At 37.2% G+C, this 21314-nt stretch overlaps 1 protein-coding gene across 1 annotated transcript in view; it reads right to left on the bottom strand.

Annotated features, from left to right (window-relative positions):
- Positions 1 to 21314, bottom strand: part of ntng1a (netrin g1a) — a 249022-nt gene that overhangs the window by 214664 nt on the left and 13044 nt on the right. The window contains exon 3 of the mRNA XM_087309785.1: positions 2579 to 2763. The gene's annotated coding sequence lies outside the window, so the exon portion shown is untranslated. The remainder of the gene's footprint in view (positions 1 to 2578; positions 2764 to 21314) is intronic.

Below are 21314 nucleotides of genomic sequence, written 5' to 3'. Positions count from 1 at the left end.
ATAAAATAAAATAAAATAAGAGTTTGACAGAGAGTCTTGTTAAGGATGTTTTTTACGGCATACGCTTTGAACCGATTTTTGTGTTCTTTGGTTCAGTCGGGCTGTTTAAGGCCAGATTGCTGACTCAGTGGCTCTGGAGGCTGGAAAGAGACTGAAGCGTATAAAATAAAGCTCTGCTGCTTTCATGGGATTCAGTCACACCTGCTTCTCACGCTACTGTCTTACAATCATAAAGCTGCCTTTAGGACAGAACAGACGAGCTGCTTCAACAATTCCTCTGTTTGAACATCCAGCAGCTCAATTTCGCTGCCATCAATGAGAAAAACACTTCCTTCTGCTCAAAATCATACTGTGGGATATTTGCCTAGTTGTCAATTGTTTTATAAATTATTCTCAACGGGTTTATTTAAACAATGTAGAGTAGAATAGTTTGTTTTTGCTGAATAAATATATTGAGATAACCTGACTTTGTTATACGAGAATAACCACCTAGATGTACATTATACCTTATGTAAAACAGGAAATTATTCATTCATAAATTTATTCATTCATTCATTCATTTTCCATTGGCTTAGTCACTGATTTATCAGGGGTTGCCACAGCAAAACGAACCACCTCAAAAAAAAGTACTATTATTATTTATTTAAACCTATGTTAAGTACACCTTGTCAGCTATAAGGATTAATAATGGGTCAGGTACAGTATCTGCATATAAATATGTAGGTCGGCTTATTGACAATAAACTTGCAATTGTGGTGCATGTGGATGATTCATGTAGAAAATAGAGCAAAAAAATAAATAAAAAAATCTCTGAATCTTTGGAGTTTTGAATACATCTATTGGTACGACTTGACAGCATTAGCTGCATTCGAAACACTGCTTCGTGTGGTGTCAAAAACTTTATAAATCTTTAGTTTCAGAGCGTGCATCAACCCTGCAGGCACAGGATGTTAACATGAAGTCATATTGAAGTTGTATCCCAATGTACCCTAACGGCGTGGGGACGTTGGATTTTGTTTGGAAATGAAAATCGGGTTGACTTCAGAACCCAATGTCAGGCCGACATCAATTTCCAATGTCCAACCTAAAATCAACCAAATATCAATGTAAAATCATGTTACACCTTTTCATTGTGTGGACGTTACCACCATGACATCTATTAGATGTTAGATTTTGGTCAATTTCCAACACACACTAAAATCAACCAAATATCATGTAATTTAACGTGGTTATTGGACGTCAAAATAATGTTGTCTTTAGACATTGGCTAGACATTAAATTTTGGTCACCTGACGTCATGACCTAAATCTAACCCAATATTAAGGTCTTATGATGTCGTGTGCCTGCTGGGAAATTGGAGGTCATGCGATTTCCCAATGTTATAAATTTTTTACTTTTTGATTTAGTGGCTAATTCGCATTCATAGATACAATTTCATTCGTACTATTTAGTACGATTTGGTCATCACCCAGTGACAGTTGGGTTTAGCAGTGGGGTTTGGTGCCATGCCTCCTTTTTAAAATTGTTAATTTTCCTATGAATTAACTCTCTATTGAATGAATTAGCCACTAAACTGACAAAATGTAAAATAGTTACGTTTCCTCGTGGGATCAGGCTGGACTTCCATAAACATGGATTCATTATGTCATTACTGTTTTGAAACATTCAAATATGTAATGGTTCTCCAGTTGGGGGTGATCTGTGAAATAATATAAAATCCACATGAAATACACATATTCATTCAGATCGCCCACCAGTGGGAAATCACTGAACGTTTTTTTTTTTTTTTTTTTTTTTTTTAACCTGATATCGGTAAAAAATAGTTTTATAAGATATTAGACATTTTATTGAGACTTTTGTAATACAAAAATGCGTAAAAGTTAATAACAGTTAATTGTCTCTTATTGGTCTGTTTAGCATCCCACAATGGAACAAGCAATATTACAAAAAGTATGCATATATTATAGCCAAGCTGGGAGTCCAGCCAAAACCAGCTATATCCAGCTTAAACCAGGCTGGTCAAGCTGGTTTTAGCTGGATTTGGCTGGTCATTTTCCAGCCTGACCAGCTAAGACCAGGCTGGAAATAGCTGGAAACCAGCCTGGAAATGGCCAAAACCCCTCTAAAACCAGGCTGGTCAACCAGCTAAAACCAGCCAACCAGCCTTGGCTGGTTTAAGCTGGATTTTTCAGCAGGGATGATATGGGGATGGTAGGGGGCCATGATGGATAGAGGCTAGTGGGCAATTTTGGCCAGGGCTAAACCCCTTCTCTTTTTTTGAAGGATATCTTGGGATTTTTAATGACCACCGAGAGTCAGGACCTCGGTTTAACGTCTCATCCGAAAGATGGGTCATTCAAACTACTCATATCTGCTTGATGTTTCTGTTATAATAAGACACAATCAACATAAAACCCCCTTTGTTCCTCTGGCCATATTGCTGCTGACTTCAAGCCTAAGGACATGACTCTGTGATTGTTTATTGATGTGGGTTGATTATACGATGTGATGATGATGATATCATTGACTTAATTAAGCACACCTGGCCCTTAAATATCAGTTTTAAAATGCGACCTACAAACCCGTGTCCTTCTAGTGTGTCATCAGGGATGGTGTGTATGATGGACAGGGTCTTCTGAGGGCTCAGGACGGGCTGACAATGTTCTCCACACCTCGTCCCACATGTCTTTGAAGCCCAGGAGCATAGCAGTGTGCCAGAGCCCCAGAATGATAAGGGCTTGAATTAAGGTTCAGCATGAGTTTCTGGCAGGAAGAAGGAGAGAGAGAGCAAATTAACATAGAAAGGGCTTGTTCAGCATGGCCTCTGCATCTTGAGGAGTCCCACCGCCTGCCGGCATTACCACAGCTCAGAGATCACACTTACTACAGCCTGTCTGACCGCTTTACACATCCCAATGAGATTATATAATCGCCAATGTTTACAATGTAATTCTGGTTTATTCTAAATTATGGACGTACAGGCTAGATAGATTTACATGACGATTAGTAATTTTTTTTATCATAACTAAGGCATTCACATGAGCTGCTTTTAGAATATTTCTTTCACGTTCATAGATTAATTAGTGGCACATGTCATTATGGCTCAGTGAGACACCATCTGACATTCCCTCCTGAATTTCAGTCATCAAAGTACAGTTTGTCTTCATTTTAGTGCCATATACCCCTTTTTCACTGTTTAATTTTTTTATGAGTTTTACGAAAGCTTTTTTAAAATGTGCAACGAGACAACATTGGATATTGTTGTGAAAGAGTTGATCATTGCTGCTGTGTGTATCCTATCACAAAATGTGATGAAAAGTCCTACACAATGCAAATATTTAGATTTAATGTGAATTCTGTTTTTGCTGGTTATGCGCCATTGCATGCAAGGCATATAATCACCTGAGAGGAAACTGGGCATCGCGAGTCACTGGCATTGTTATTTTGGTGGTCACGAGCTGAAAGGTTTGAGAACTCCTGCTACTGAAATAGGAAAACTCTGTGTCTTAAGGCTGATTTATACTTTTGCATCAAGTGATGGCCATGACCCTTGCCTTGACCGTATTCATGCATTTATACTTCTGCACACTGTTTGTGTTACTCTGCAATAATCTTTCCAAAACAATAGCTAGCAGTAGGTTTTTATGTGTCAAGTTACTTTGTGGGTGTTTTTTTTTTTTTTTCTTCTGAATGCTACTTTGTTGTACAAGTAGCTAATACATGCTCACTCGGAGGCAGAAACCAGCAGTCGTACAACGATTTTATTCATAAGGTAAACACAAAACAAAAGTTTCCGATTGAAGTTCCTTCACGGGACTCAACGCTTGTAAATAATTGTTCCATCGGGCTCTAAGCACCGCCTACACTCGTCACCACAACCAAACTGACCAATAACAGACCTTGCATTACGCGTTGTTGTGATGTGCAGTTACATTTTTTTGAGAGATGCGCATCAGCATTGGTGTCAGCCACAGCGAGGGCATGCGACCGCCTAAAGGCTGCGCCGAACCATATGCGTGTGCTTGACGCAGATGTATTTATGCAGCAAATGCACTGTCTCTTTTATTTATTTTTTTATTTTGTGTGGAGAGAGATTTACTTATGTGGTTTCAAAAACCTGATGCAATTAAGACCTGGGCTGCGTTTCCCGATAACGATTGATCTTAGCACTTAAGAGCGTTTTCTACGAGTCATTTTGCGAACGTTCGTTATTGTTTCACGTGCGTTTCCCAAAAATGCACTTAACACAATTGCACGTAGCCCAGCTTTAAGTGCAACTTAGGAGTCGCTATCCGTTTGTTAAGTGCTAAAATGTCACGCTATAGAATGGCTCGTTATTGTTGCACATGTTATAGCAATCCATATAATTCTTCTTCTACTTGTGTGAATGTATATTCAACTCGAATAACATAAAAAAAATATATTTTTGAGCCAGTTTAAAAACATAAATTAACTGGAAATGTCGTACTGTAAAAACACTGTCTTGCTCCAATCTCGCATAAAACTAATTCTAACAGTCCTTGCCGGAAATGACATCAGCATCATTTTCGATATTTATATGAAACCTTAATTAAGTAGAATTATTTATCAATTTCTTTATCAAAAATTGATTATCTCACATCAAAATAAATAAATAAGTAAATAAATAAATAAATAAATAAGCTCTTACATTTATTTTTGAAAAGTTTAGCCTAATTATCCCCACCTGATGTGCATTTGCTAATAGGACAAAAATATAAATAAGCACATACCTAGGGGTGGAGACACTAGCATTTAAATGTGATTTAAATCACATTAAATATTTTCTGTTAAATACAACATATGTAGCCTACTACCCTCGAAATGTCCATATACAACAGTGTAATTTTTTTTTTCATTCTAACATTTATTATGTAATTTTTATTTTTTTCTTTATTCATTATTATTTGTATATTGAATTGTGTAATGTGTAGAAAATATAAATGAATAGAGATATACGTACAAATAAAATGAATAATGACTTTGAAGAGAAGTAAATTGTAGGTGCAATTTGCCGGTTGTCCAGCAGGTGCCCTCATAACTCTGTCTCCTTACGATGCACTTAAGGCTTTACGATTACTCCAGAGCACTCGTAGATCCACTAAGATTTTCAAGTGCTACTTAAGTTACGATGCTTTTGGGAAACAGACCGTAATATTAAGATCAGTCGTACGATCATTTCTACGAACTTCTTAGGCTTACGATGCTTTTGGGAAACGCAGCCCTGTCCAGTTTTGTCCGGAATGCATCCTAGACCTGTGTTTCTCAACCATGTTCCTGGAAGACAACCAACACTGCATGTTTAGATGTCTGTCACTCCCATTACAGGTCTTTCAGATTCTGCTTAAGAGCTGATGACTGAATCACATGGTTGAGAAACATTGGCTGAGTCCAAAATTGCATACTTCCAAACTATATAGTATGCTAAAAAACAGTATGCAAGCTGAGTAGTATGTCTGAATTCATAGAAATCGAAAAACAATATCCGAGAAGTACCTGTGTGACTTACTACTTCAAGCAAGATTCTAAAGTGCAATCTGCAATGAATCCAATGAATTCATGAATGGGAGTGAGGAAAAGCAACTAACGTGGGTGGGTCATGTGATGATGGGTAAATGGGAGATGTTGTATTAGCGAGTTCCATTCATACTACGCATATTCTGTATAGAACATACTTTTTAATGGTCGAGTAGAAAATTCTAACTAAATTGTAGTACCTACTGAGTAGTAGGCAATTTTGGACGCAGACACTGTCTTAGACCACCGCCTGAAGTAATTTGAGCGACCAGATTTATATCCATCTTAATTGCATTTCGGAAGGGATTTACACCTGTCCTTTTCATAATGATAGCTATACAAATGGGAGAAACACATGAAAGTGTAAATTTGATGTAAACAGTATCTCAATAGTATTGAGCTTGACCATATTTAACCACTTTCAGAGTCAAAAAAAAAAAAAATCCCTCGTTTGATTTTCTGACTGTATCTGTTGTTGTAAATAACAGATAAATATGAGTGAACCTAACCGTATTGCGAAATGAACCTATTCTGCAGCTGTGTAAACATTCCTTGACCCCTCACTGAATAAAGTGCTCTTACATTTCATAACTTTATCTACCCGACTATAAATGATTCAAACGGTTTATCCAAAACACCAAACAAATGTATTCCCTTTTGTAACACTAGTCATTTAACCTTGTAAACACATTCAAGGTATTCAAGCTGACTGATGCAGCACTGTGACCTCCAGGTTTTCATGCGGTAACTGAATTGTACAAACATACAGTAAAAAAAAAGGTGTTTGCTCAGAACTACATTCACACTAAGATGGATTAGACGACAAATGTAAGGATGTCTCATCATTACCAAAACCTCTTTCTCTTTGGCTAATGAGCTCTCGTGTCACTCTGTGGTTTAGAGATAAGCTTAAGGCTGCATTTAATGGTAGAGCACCCCATAATTCCAAGGTGATTACCTTAGTAAGTGTCATGAAATGTATGGAAAATAAAATGTAAGTAAGCAAGAAAGTGATTGCTTTGAAAAAGGCTATAACATGAGCATGATAGAGACAGACAGACAGACAGATAGATGGAACTATAGAAAGAAAGACAGACAGACAGACAGACACATAGACATACAGACGGACGGACGGACAGAGACAGACAGACGGACGGACGGACGGACGGACGGACGGACGGACGGACGGACGGACGGACGGACGGACGGACGGACGGACGGACGGACAGACAAACAGACAGACAGACAGACAGACAGACAGACAGACAGACAGACAGACAGACAGACAGACAGACAGACAGACAGACAGACAGACAGACAGATAGATAGATAGATAGATAGATAGATAGATAGATAGATAGATAGATAGATAGATAGATAGATAGATAGATAGATAGATAGACACATCTATGGACAGATAGATCCATAGACAGACAGACAGACAGACAGACAGACACAGACAGAGATAAATAGACAGACAGACAGCCAGACAGAGCTATAGACAGACAGTCAGGCAGATCTGTAGATAGACAGACAGACAGACAGACAGACAGACAGACAGACAGACAGACAGACAGATTGATCGATAGCCTGCTAGTCAGTCAGACAGACAGACAGACAGATAAATAAATACAGAGATAGAAAGACAGACAGACATACCGGCAGACCGACAGACAACTAGATAGATCAATAGACAGATCTATAGATAGACAGACAGACAGACAGACAGACAGACATATAGATAGATAGATAGATAGATAGATAGATAGATAGATAGATAGATAGATAGATAGATAGATAGATAGATAGATAGATAGATAGATAGATAGATAGACAGACAGACAGACACAAAGACAGACAGACAAATAGATAGATCAATAGACAGACAGACAGATCTGTAGATAGACAGACTGACGGGCGGACAGACAGACAGACAGACAAATAGATAAATAGACAGTCAGAGAGACCCATAAAGACAGACAGACAGACACACACACACACACACACACACACACACACATATATATATATATATATATATATATATATATATATATATATATATATATATATATATATATATATATATATATATATATATATATATAGATAGACAGACAGACAGACAGACAGACAGACACATAGATATACAGACAGACAGACAGACAGATTGACAGACAGATAGACAGACAAACAGTCAGGCAGATCTTTATATAGACAGACAGATTGATCAATAGCCAGCCAGTCAGTTAGACAGACAGACAGACAGACAGACAGACAGACAGACAGACAGACAGACAGACAGACAAATAGATAGATCAATAGACAGACAGACAGAACTATAGATAGACGGACCTACAGGCGGACGGACAGATAGACAGTCAGATAGATCCATAAAAAACAGACAGAGAGACAAACATGATTAAACGAAAATATCACAATTTTGAGTCACTTTTTTAATGTATCTAAATATGTCAGTTACTCTTTAAGGAACATAATGTGAAAGCATGTGCTGTGCTCTTATTTTTAAGAGAAGATAGGTTTAAAATATGTAATATGTAATAAATAACTTTTAAAAATATCTTTACCCAACACTAATGATTAGCACATGCCGTCATTCATTTTCTACTAGAATAATGTAAACATCTCTATGCTTTTCCTCTATGGCTCATAACAATGTGTGTTTCTGACAATAGCTCTAGTCTGAAGGTGTGGAGTTGATCAACTTTTCACCATTCAGTAGTTTCACCAGCGAGTCTCAGCAGGGAGATATTGAGATGTCCCTCTCATAATGTGCGGGGGTTCAGGTAATTTCCCTGCAGGATTTGTATTCTTCTGCTTTGATGGATAGACAGGCTATCCGTGAGGATTAAGACGGGGGCTCTCCGCGATTTCTTTTTCATTTCTTTTTAATGCCAGTGGTCTGTAATCTGTCATCCTACATCCGATTGCTGTGACAAACAGCATACGGGGCTATTTCTGTTTGGCTGCTATGTCACAGTGACTTTTGCGGTTATTATAAATTTGCCTGCTTTCCGGTTTGTTGCATGCAGAACGATATGAAAGATTGTAATGATCTTATTTGCTCGTGAAATGCAGCCTGTCAGTGTGAATAAAAAGATCGGGTCACGCTTTACAATAAGGTTTCATTAGTTAATGTATTTATCAGCATGAACTGATCATGAACAACACTTGTACAGCATATATTAACTAGAATAGTAAAGGTCGTAGACAAACTTTATGGTGATTTCAGAAAGTCTGAAAGTTTGAAGTAGTTTTAAAGCTTCAGTAATTAAATTAGTTTTTAAGAAGTTTGAAGCATAGATAGATAGTTTGGCACAGATAGTTTGGCATAGATAGGTAACTACAAATAGGTTGGAATGTTTCTAGTATGGATCTGCATGTTTCTTGCTAGGCAGTTGCTAGGGTGTTCTGAATGGTTGCTAAGGCATTGGTAGGATGTTCTGAGTGGTTGCTAGGATATTTTGACTGGTTGTTAAGGTGTTGGTAGGTGGTTGCTAGGGTTTTTTGTAAGTGGTTGTTAAGATGTTGCTAGGGTATTCTGAGTAGTTGCTAAGGCGTTGCTAGGCAGTTGCTAATGTGTTGCTAGGTAGCTGATAAAGTGTTGCTTGGTGATTACTATGGTGTTCTGAGAGGTTGCTAGGGTGTTCTGAGTGGTTGCTAGGCAGTTGCTAGATTTTTTTGACTGGTTGCTAAGGTGTTGCTATGCAGTTGCTAACGTGTTGCTAGGTAGCTGCTAACGTGTTGCTAGGTGGTTGCTAGGGTGTTTTGAGTGGTTGACATCGCTATGTGGTTGCTAAGGTTTTTCTTGGTCGTTGCTAAAGTGTTGCTAGGTGGTTTCTAAGTGGTTGCTAAGGTGTTGTTAGGTGGTTGCTAAGGGATTGGTATGTGGTTGCTAAGGTGTTGCTAGGCATTTGCTTAGGTGTTCTAGGTTATTGCTAAAGTGTTGCTAGGTGGTTGCTAGGGTGTTGAGTGGTTGTTAAGGCATTGATAGGTGGTTACTAGGGTGTTTGAGTGGTAGCTAGGTGGTTACTAAGGTGTTGTTAGGTGGTTGCTAAGGTTGTTGCTAGCGTGTTCAGAGTGGCTGCTAGGTGGTTACTAAGGAATTGCTAAGTGGTTGCCAAAGTGTTGCTAGGTAGTTGCTAACATTTCCCTAGGTGGTTGCTAAGGTTTTTTTAGGTCGTTGCTTAAGTGTTGCCAGGTGGTTTCAAGATGGTTGCTAAGGTGTTGCTAGGCAATTACTAAGGTGTTGCTAGGGTGTTGAGTGGTTGTTAAGGTGTTGCTAGGTGGTTGCTAAGGTGTTGTAAGTTTGTTTCTAGTATAATTAGTATGTTTGTTAGTATGCCTCTGGTATGGATAGGTATGTCATTAGTATGAATCACTATATTGCTATTATTAGTAGTATATGGTTAGCATGTTTCTAGCATGGATTAGTAGATTGCATGAATTGGTATGTTGTTAGTATGTTTAATGTAAAGTCAATGCATACCTGTCAACACTGGAGTGTGAAAATAAGGGATATGCCCACCATAATAAGGGATTCCCCTGACCCCCTTTAAAAAATCCCCAAATTATTAAATATGTTCATTTGAAGCGGTTTCATGTAGATAAAAAGTTAATTGGTCAGTAATATGTTTTAATATTATTATTTACAAAAGAAAAATTAAATAATATACATTATGCAAATATGCAATATGCAAATAAATTAGCAAACAGTTTAGCTTATTAAAATTAATAGCTGTTACAATGAAATAGAATCAAATCTTGCCGTTTCTTTACTGTATAATTTACACATTCTGATTAAAGAGCAACAAATGAATGATTTATTTTGATTTGTTATGTTTGATTACATTAAATAGGTGTCACTTTAAAAATGCACACATCTAACATTAAAATGAAAGCATTCAACTGCTTTCCCAACTGTTTATGCTCATTTAGAACAAAATTACTTGTGTTTGAAAAAAAAAAAAAACATCAAGATCAACATCTTTAGATATTAATATTATTAATTATGTGTATTTGTCTGTTTAAACACGTACCCAAAACCAAGACTTTTGCTCCGCTTCAAATCACGAGTACAGAATCCGTTTGAGAAACAGCGTCTATTTATCACTATGGAGCGCATCAGCTGACGTCATACAGCGCTACGACTTGAGGATTGCATATGAAAGGGAGACGACACTTGTAATGAAAAGGAAGGGAATTCTGCCGTTTTTATGTTTATTCCAAAGTGTTTTCGTGCCTAAACAAAGTGAAAGCACAGAACAGACTCGCATTTAAGAGCAAGGGGCGGCCCCTGGTGGTTCAGCAGGATGGGTTGTGTATAGGAAGGCTTGACTCTTTAATGTTTATTTGCCACCCTTCAGAGAAAGACTGAAAATACGGGAGAAATACAGGAAAATACCTTTACGGGATCATAGCGGGATAAAACTGTAAAATACGAGAGAATCCCGGGAAAAACGGGACGGTTGACAGGTATGAGTCAATGGCATTTTTTTTTTTACAATGGAAGTCTATGGGACAGTTGCTAAGATGCCGTAAGTGGTTGCTAGGGTGTGCCTAGTAAGTTAAATATTCATCAGTGAATGGCAGATTGGAAGTCTTGAGGTAAATGAGCCTGGTTTTAATCTGTATGACAGTCTGGTGCCAAGGTATGACGTCACAAAGTTTGGTCCGATGTTTAGTCAATGGGACTTTTCCGAATTTTCCGGGTCATTTTTCGAAAAACCATAAGTCGGATCAGTTGGAGAAGATATAGCAACCCGAGTCAGAACAGTTTAAAGATCTGGAGTAAGTTTGGTGTTAGTAGCTTGAACAGTCTATGAGGAGATGCATATAGAAAATAGTCTCAGAAGAAGAAGAATATTAAGTTTATGTAGAATAACAGTATCTTGGCTTTCTCAAGCCACCATAATCATAGTTCAGTATTTAATAATGCATTATTAACATCCAAATCCATGCTTGTTAACAGTTCACCATGAGTTAACAAGAAACCACAATAAACAACTGTATTTCCATTAACCAACATGAACAAATGCTGTGATAAATGTATTGTTCATTGTTTGTTCATGCTAGTAAATCCATTAACATTAAATACAACCTAATTCTAAAGTGTTACCAATGATTAAAAGAGATAAAGATTTTGTCTTATGCACTGACATCTAGAACAAGATAATATTGCTTATATGAGTTAAGCAAATTATTAAAGTGTAGTATTATATAACATGATGTCCCTACTTAAAAAAATCAAACCTAAATACAGTCTGTAGGACTAGAAATAACTGGCATAATGAATTAAAGGATGGTGGATTTGCTTTTTTTTGTGTGAAAGTCTGAATATGAAGCTTATTTAGAGAAACAGGGTGATTATGCTGTGTAGATCCTTAGACTGCAGCCACTGAGCTGTGTTCACTTTGTCCCCTGAGTGATTTAATACAGCAGGAGTTAATCTGGCTCAAGTCAGAACTCTTGACTCTTTGCTGAAAGATTTCAGATGTACTAGACAGATTCAGCCGGCTGCTGAATATTTTCTGAGAACTGTGAAAACTGACACATCTTCCGTTGGGAATCTGTATGGTACAGAATATACTGGAAACAACCAGCTTATAGTATTACTGCTATGAAGCAGAAAGTAAAAGTTTCTCTCTCTCTCTCTCTCTCTCTCTCTCTCTCTCTCTCTCTCTCTCTCTGTGTTGGCAGTTGAATGTGCTCAGAAAACTGCAAGCAAATTGACTTACCAAAATAAGGAGAATATCTGAGTTGGAAAAGATCAGGGATGGGCAAAAATACATTGTATTTTTAAAATAAAATACCAAATTCCTCAATTTTACATGTATTAAAACAAGCCACAAAATACAGCAGCCACAACAAGTATTAAAATAAAATAATGTATGTTGTATTTTGAAAATAATACAAAATACAAATGATTTCAAACCTTCCATCAATAACCATTCGACCACGATCGGACCCTTCACCATTAAAGTGACTGGAGTAAACAATGTTTGACAGCAACAGTGTTTCTCTGAGCAAGTTTAAGTCAGCTTCTCTGCCACGTCATTCACCTCTACTTCCACAAGAAGGTACTCATAAACCTTTGTTTCTCTTTGATTTCATTATGCATTTTGTTCAAAGTCCTGTGTACACAAAGTCCTGTCCATCTAAAGCAGGGGTGTCCAAACTCGGTCCTGAAGGACCGGTGTCTTTCATAGTTAAGCTCCAACTTCCTACAACATACCTGCCTGGAGCTTTCTAGTATGCCTCAAATGCTCAAATGCATTTGCAAATGTATAATGATGGCTGATGACCCTTCAAAATAAAATGTTACGAAGAAGATATTTGAAGAAAGTTGAAAACCTGCAACCATTGACACTATTTGTTGAACACTAAAAATTAAGTATTAATGAGTAGTGCTGAAATCAGATGTTTGATACACCTGTTAGACTCATTTGAAAGAATAAGAGCGTAAAAAAGTATGAATTATGCATTTTGACAGAAGAAAATAACGATAATATCATTCATTTTCTTGTCGGCTTAGTCACTTTATTAATCCAGGGTCGCCACAGCGGAATGAACCGCCAACTTATCCAGCTAGTTTTTACGCAGTGGATGTCCTTCCAGCCTCAACCCATCTCTGGGAAACATCCACACAAACACTCGTACACTACTGACAATTTTAGCCTACCCAATTCACCTGTACCGCATGTATTTGGACTGTGGGGGAAACCGGAGCACCCAGAGGAAACCCACGTGAAAGCAGGGAGAACATCCAAACTCCACACAGAAATGCCAACTGACCTGAGGCTCGAACCAGCGACTTTCTTGCTGTGAGGCGACAACACTACCTACTGTGCCACTGCTTAGCCTAACAATGATACACTTAAGGCATGGCATGTTCTAAGACTTAAAAAATTAGATTTTTTTAAATAGGCGACATGGTGGCTCAGTGGTTAGCACTTATTTAGACTTATTTCTCTATATAATATTTATTCATTTACTAATTTTTCTTCAGCTTAAAATGGGGTCAAGCTGCACTTTTCTCCCCATAGACTTCCATTCATAGGCACATGAATGCGTCAGACCAAAAATGCAAGCTTGTGCAACAAGTTTTCGCACATCGTTGGAAAATTCAAATTTGGTGAACTCTGACCTGCGAAATCGTATTACATGATTGCATGAGACCAATCAAAGATCAAAACATGACCTCTCTGCACAGACATTTAAAATTTGGACCAATCGCTGGCTTATGTTAATGTCTAATCATCTTGTTTAATCCTGCCCCTTTTTGCAGCACCGAAACTACAGAATTTCGCACGCACAAACTCTAGTGTGACCGGTTTTCAAGGTTAAAAGTTGTTGGGAGAAAGATCAAGGTCCCATATTGCAATTCAAAAGCAAGAATAAATAAATAAAATAAAAACCTGAATCACGAATACAGAAAACCACCAATTTACAGATTTTTTTTCACAGTGTAGGGTTGCTAGGTTTTTGCATGAAAACTAGCCTAACGGTCAATCAAAACTAGCCCAATAATATCAAAACTCAAAATATACCACTGCGCATTCCTAAAACCCATTTTTTTTACATCGGTGTAAGGATTATACACACTTTCTACTGCAAAAAAAAATTGTATATTAGCAATTATTCTAAAGTAATTTTAAATGGTGGCATGGTGCGATTTCCCTCACAGTCCAAAGACATGCGCTATAGGAGAATTAGGTAAGCTAAATTGTCCTTTGTGTTTGAGTGTGTGTGTGTAAATGACTGTTTATGGGTGTTTCCCAGTACTGGATTGCAGCTAGAAGGGCATCCGCTACCTAAAACATATGCTGGATTAGTTGACGGTTCATTCTGCTGTGGCAACCTCTGAAATATAAGTAGAAGGAAAATAAAGGAAGCAAATATAAAAATAAAATTGTACCTTAAAGGGATAGTTCACCCAAAATGTAAAAATCTGTCATCATTTATTCATCATCTGCAGAGTTCTTTTAGAGTTTCTTTCCTCTGAAAACACAAAAGAAGATATTTTGAAGAAAGTTGGAAACCTGTAACTATTGACACTGTTGTTGAATATTGAAATATGAAAAAGTGTTAATGAGTAATGAAAGCAGATGTTTAATACACCTGTTAGACTTATTTTAAAGAGAAGGTGTGTAAAAAAAGTATGAATTATGCATTGTGAAAAAAGAAAATAATGATAATATACTTAACTAAAATGCTAGGTATGTTCTAAGACGAGTTGACACGGTGGCTCAGTAGTTAGCACTGTCACCCCACAGCAAGAAAGTCACTGGTTCGAATCTCGGCTGGGCCAGTTGGTATTTCTGTGTGGAGTTTGCATGTTCTCCCTGTGTTGGTATGGGTTTCCTTCAGGTGCTCCGGTTTCCCCCACAGTCCAAAGACATGCGGTACAGGTGAATTCCATAAACCATAGTGTATGTGTGTGAATGAGTGTGTATGTTTCCCAGTAGGTTGCAGCTGAAAGGGCATCTGCTATGTAAAACATATGCTAAATAAGTTGGCGGTTCATTCGCACTAAGCTGAATGAATGAATGAATGAATGAATGAATGAATTAATTAATTAGACTTTTATATAAATATTGAGCAGTAGCTCGAATTACTTTTTTCACACAATAAGATGACACAACACAGAAATGTCTTTCTCAAGCAAGAGGTTGAAACCCCAAAGTACACATTAAAAGTGTATCACTTTGGAGCAGGAGTTGCTTCATATTCGCATTGTCTGGGTTGAACAAGATTGCAATGTTTCTTAGATGAACTGGGGTGCAAGAGAGCAACATAAATGAAACATACACAGACCCACCACCAACTTTAGGATCCAGAGAGATGGAGTCTAGCTAGCAATGTCTGCCAATTTTAAAGAGTCTTTTTACGAATTTACACTTGCATTTGTCCAGAAACAGCCTCACATTGCTTTTCCCATTTTTAAACAACTCATGCATTCATGGGAGTCCAACTGTAGATCTTTGTGTTGCTATGGAGCCATTACTGAGAAACAGTTCTATGGAAATTGAACAGCGTAGAGTAAAACAATGTAACAATGCAATATTTAGACTCCACATTTGGCATTCTTTGAGATCCAGACAACATAGCGCTCAAAAAATTGCATGATATCACTGGGCAGGCAGGAGATTTGAGTATATTTGACGAGGCGCTGGAAAGTGATGTCAGATTGGGTCGGCTGTGTCATGGGAGAGTTTTAGGGCACGGATCAATGCTGCATGCCCAGTCCTCACTCATGACATTTTGAACCTGTGTACAGGGTTTCAACCACAACTATTCAATGCAACTTAATATATCACAGCTTCGAGTGTTTTGACAGAGATTACAAACCCCCCGTGATCAAGTGTACCATTGATTTGGCATTGGATTTTTACAAATAATCCAAAGGGCAAAGTGGGGGGCAAGTAAACAGACAACAAATGATTCTTTAGTTTTTAGTGAGGAGAAACAGCACAGCAGAGAGTTGGCATTTGGAGGATTATCGATAGCAGAAAAGACAAATAAAACCTCATTGACATAATCAACACAAACTATCAGGGATGTTTTAGTACAAATTGGCTAGATTAGGGATGGAAAATCCTGCTCACCTCCAAGGGATGAGGGCTTTTCTTTTTTCTTAAATTGCTTTGTGAAGCTTTCACCAGACAAGGCCTGCAGTTTGATGACTACCATTGCATTTTATTTATTGGCAGTTGACAAATAGGCAGTACAAAGTGCTTTTTGCTAAAACACCACCTTTAAGAAATAGTTTTGCAGTTTGAAGTCTGATTTTGGTGAAGATATAACGGGTCACTAACTTTATCATTTAGTTCACTTTGTTTTTTACTGTACCGTAAAAATGTTGTGTGACAGTAAAAATTAAGAAAAGCAACTCGTAATATTATGATAATAATGTGTGAGCAATTTATCTTCGTTTAGTGCTTTTTACTTACTATACTGCTATTTTTTTTCCATGGCTTGTCTGATTTGTGTGACTTTTCAGTAAATAGGCGTGTCACACCAACATGACCAATTTTATAGTGGTTCCAACAAAGTCACATGATCTTGAATGGGGTTCTTCAATGAATTAGATTTGTCTATAGAATTGACCAATTTAAATGATCATGTAATGTCAAAGCAGTGGATATGGTTTTCACTGACAAAATGTATCAGGTTTGTTTTTAGATTTAGAGTTTTTTTTTACCTTTTTATTTACTTTCATTTACTTGCTTTTACTCTTTCTTTCTTTTTATTCTTTATTTCTTTTATGCTTTAATTTGTTTCTTGTTTTCTTTTACTTTTTTCTTTTTTCTGTCTTTTCATTCATTCATTCATTCATTCATTCATTCTTTCTTTCTTTCTTTCTTTCTTTCTTTCTTTCTCATTTACTTTATTTCATTTATTCATTTATTTATTCATTCATTCTTTTTCTTTCTTTCTTTCTTTCTTTCTTTCTTTCTTTCTTTCTTTCTTTCTTTCTTTCTTTCTTTCTTTCTTTCTTTCTTTCTTTCTTTCTTTCTTTCTCTTTTACTTTCTTTTTTCCTTTTCTTTCTGTCTTTTTTATTCATTCATTCATTCATTCATTCATTCATTCATTCATTCATTCATTCATTCATTCATTCATTCATTCATTCATCTTTTACATCTTTTTGCTTTTTATTCTTTTTTTATTTAACTTTTTAATTTATTTACCTTTATTTACTTTTTCCGTTCCGTTATTTACTTGTTCTTTCTTTCTTTCTTTCTTTCTTTCTTTCTTTCTTTCTTTCTTTCTTTCTTTCTTTCTTTCTTTCTTTCTTTCTTTCTTTCCTTCTTTCTTTCTTTCTTTCTTTCTTTCTTTTAAATGTATTTACTTTATTTTACTTTTTGTTTACTTTCTATTCATTTCTTTTACTTTTTCCTTTACTTTTAATTTTCATCTTTTACTCTTTTTTTTCTTTTTATTCTTTTTTATTTTACTTCTTAATTTATTTACCTTTTATTTACTTTTTCCACTTTCTTTCTTTCTTTCTTTCTTTCTTTCTTTCTTTCTTTTTATTTGTCTTTCAATTTGTTCATTCTTTCCCTCTATCCATCCATCCATCTACGAAATTGGATCTTTTGTTCTATGCACTGGCCATTCTACTGATTGAAGAATCCTGAAACATCATGTTTTCCATAGAAACATTATATTGATAATGATCAAGGTGATATGCACCGACCTCAAACTTTTGAAAAGTGTAAAATTCTCAATTCAGTTCTGTAAAGCACATGCTAACTTTCTCCTTCGACTCTTTTTGTCCTTGCTCCCTTCTCTCTCTCTCTCTCTCTCTCTCTCTCTCACACACACACACGCTCTCTCTTTCTCTCTCTCTCTCGCTCTCTCTCTCCCTCTCCTGCATGTCCCAGTAGACACGAGGAGTACTTTACAACGAACAGTGTGGTGACGCCTAAAGACTTGATTCCAGTCCATACAGAGCCACTTCATTGATCAAACATGCATCTGAATGAACTGCAAGCTGAGGTGTTCACTTACACAACCCAGACGACCAGTGCTGCCTTACCTAAACCAAGACCTGTAGCTCCACAGAGACGCTCAAAACAGCACCAAACAAAACTCCATCTTCATGAGACACCAAGAACATTAGGAGAGAAGACAAACACTTTCTACCATGTTCTCATTCGATTTAAACCACATAAATCATACACTTACTGTACTATATCTGCAGCTGACTTTTTCCAAGCATCCCTTTTCTTCTCTACATTGTAGAAAGTAATGTGTTGAGTCTTAATTTATTTGTGCAAACCTATTGCCTTAATCCAATCAGGTTATCTAAAGCTTATTGTGTTACGTGTCATTTAAGAATTACTGTATTTACTAATATGTTAAAAAAGCTGATTTCTGTACTTGTATTGAGTCCCATTAGTTAGAACATTTAAGTTTGACTTAACTGAATCTGTGAGTAGAGCTTTACATTTCATTTTTGCATTACATTAATTATCACTTATCAAAATGTTAAATACGACTCATTGGATTAAGTGTTTGCAAATTATTTATATGAGCTGAATTTAAACAAATTAAATTTGGTAATGTTCAACTTAATTTTTTGCAACAATTTGCAATAAGTCTTATTTATTTATTGATTTTTTTGCAAAAAGTCATTACCGCTGCCGCTGCACCAATCCGCCTGTCAATCTCACGTTCGATTCTTCCCTCGCTCATGAACAAAACCCCAAAATACTTGAACTCCTCCACCTGGGGGTAAGGACTTTCCTCCAACCTGGAGATGGGAAAGCATCTTTTTCCGGTAGAGCACCATGGCCTCGGACTTAGAGGTGCTGATTGTCATCCCAGCCGCATCACACTCAAATCGCTCCAGTGCATGCTGATATGTTTGATTAAGCCAACAGAAAAAAAGATTAAAGTGTCTTGCCTTATTTTGTGTAGTTTGCAAATTATGTATTTAATTGTGTGTTGTTACATGCAGTGGCTTGTAATCACGCATCTATTATAGAACAGTGCTTGTAGTGTATCTCTCAGGCGAAATCTGTACGTGCTATTCACATACAATATAGCATCCAAAAAGTGGGACGCGAGCTTCTTTCTTTAGCGAATTAAATGCATTTTGTGCTCGTAATCTCCTACTGTTTGTCATTGCTATTGCCACCATCAGCTGTTCCTACACAGCTGTTCCTTGGACAATTTTCAAAATAATTTAACTTTTGCAACTGTCTGAATTAATACTGAATGTGTGTTGTTGTTATTTAGTTATGGTAAAATAAAGTATTTACTGCTGTTTAACTGCATTGCTTCAATGCCTTCCTGCATTGGGCTCTCACACATACTCTGTGCTACTCCATGACCATGGTGGGCGTTTCTTGCCATCTCACGCTGAACGCACCCATCCAATCCTAACAGGCTGGGTCATCAGACCAATCCCAGCAGATTAGCCTCATGCAAAGGTTTTGGGAACATATTAATCGCTGTACAAATCTTATGGGAGCCGTAGGGATAATTAGGTAAAAAAAAAAAAAAAAAAACATATTATAAGACAATGAAAGTGTTTTTTTGACTTTGATTGCATATCAGCCTGTATTTGGAGACCCCCCCAAAATAAAATATGAACTTTTATAATGAGAATTAGGGGCTCTTTAATACAATGTAAGGTCCCACTTTATATTAAGTGTCCTTAACTAATATGTACTTACATCAAACAATAAATACAATGTACTTACTGTGTTTATAATGTATTTGAGAACACTTGTGGTGCTTTTGAGTTGGGATAGGGGTTGGGTTATGGACAGGTTTGGTGGCATGGGTAGGTTTAAGGGTGGGTTAAGGTGTAGGGAATGGTCAGCAGTGTATTTACAAATGTAATTACAAAAGTTAATTACAGATGTAATGACATACATGTATTTAACATAAGTAAATACATGCATTTTCACAATAAGTACATTTTAGAAAACTATTAATTCCTGTATAAGTACATATTAGTTAAGGCCACTTAGTATAAAGTGGGACCCAATGTAATTCTGAGTTCTTGTAACTTTATTACAGTGAACTTACATTAATATTTGAGTGAAACAAGCTCAATTTATTTCATTGTTTGATTTTGAAGTGCTTTTCTCCTTGCTTGTCCCATGTTTCCATGTTACCAAGGAGTCTATTTAGAGCTCCTTCTGTAAATAACAGTAAAATTGCTTTTAAAAAATGGGTCAGTGACATGTTATTTGACCATAACTGGCCACGCTCCTGTGAATTAAACATTCCTTCCCATGTCTTTATGACAGATTTCCGAAATCATTCATTTCTGCCCCTTTTCCCTGAATTAAGAATCCAGAGCCCCCTGTGTGAACCAAGCCCCGAGCCATATGCTAAAATTAGCACCTTCAGAGAGGAGACTTTAGTTACCTTAAGCTGCCTGCGCTCTTTCTTTTTTGCTCCCTTGCTTTTAAATGAGGTTTTCTACATTTACAAGCAGTACGTTATTGGAAAGAAGGGCACTGGATGTCAAGCACTAGTTTGTTCCTATTAACAATACGCAATAAAAGAACAACATGACACAATAAGTATTGTCAGTTCTATTTGATGGCATGTACAAATGCTACTGTGAAAAATACTTACAGTAAAAGCAACCAAGGCTCATTCTAAAAACGTAGCCCCGTGGACATTTCTGGAGACCGCTAAATACATCCCGGGAGGTACGTATTTTTGCAGTTTTTGTTTCCGCGAATCCGGGAGAGGCTGCTCTGTGCGCTTTTTCGCATCTCAAACGCCTCTTGTGAGTCCCGTTTGCACCCACGCTGTTCTCGTGTGAACCCACCATAGGCCGCTGTCTAACGACCGTCTGTCCAACTGCCTAAATGATTGCCTGGGCGACCGGCCAATGGGCTGGCTCACCCTCCTCCTTCCCCGAACCCCACCAATTTTACTGCCCACCCGCCCACTTCCCTAAACCCAACCAACAATTTGCAAAAGGTGTACAGAAAAAGAAAAGCCCTCATCTGATTTTTACAACATTTTCAGATCTTACCACATTCTCACCCTGTTACGAACTTGTTCTCTTAATTTTTTTGGATTTTGTTTTTGTCTTGCCTGATTTCTAGAAACCACTCTTTCCCAGACTCGAACCCGGATCGTCGTCATCGTCGTGGTCAGCTCCTCTCTGCGTCTCAAGTCCGCCAACGTACATGACGAGCTAACTGGACAAACTGGTTGCGGTGGGAAAGCCCTCCACACGGAGGTAAGCGCTCAGCCTGTAAGCGCCAAAAGAAGTGGC

The sequence above is a fragment of the Danio rerio genome, chromosome 24, assembly GCF_052040795.2.
Source record: "Danio rerio strain M-AB ecotype USA chromosome 24, GRCz13ab, whole genome shotgun sequence".
NCBI classification, from domain to species: domain Eukaryota; kingdom Metazoa; phylum Chordata; class Actinopteri; order Cypriniformes; family Danionidae; genus Danio; species Danio rerio.
This window is presented reverse-complemented; position numbering and strand designations above follow the sequence as displayed.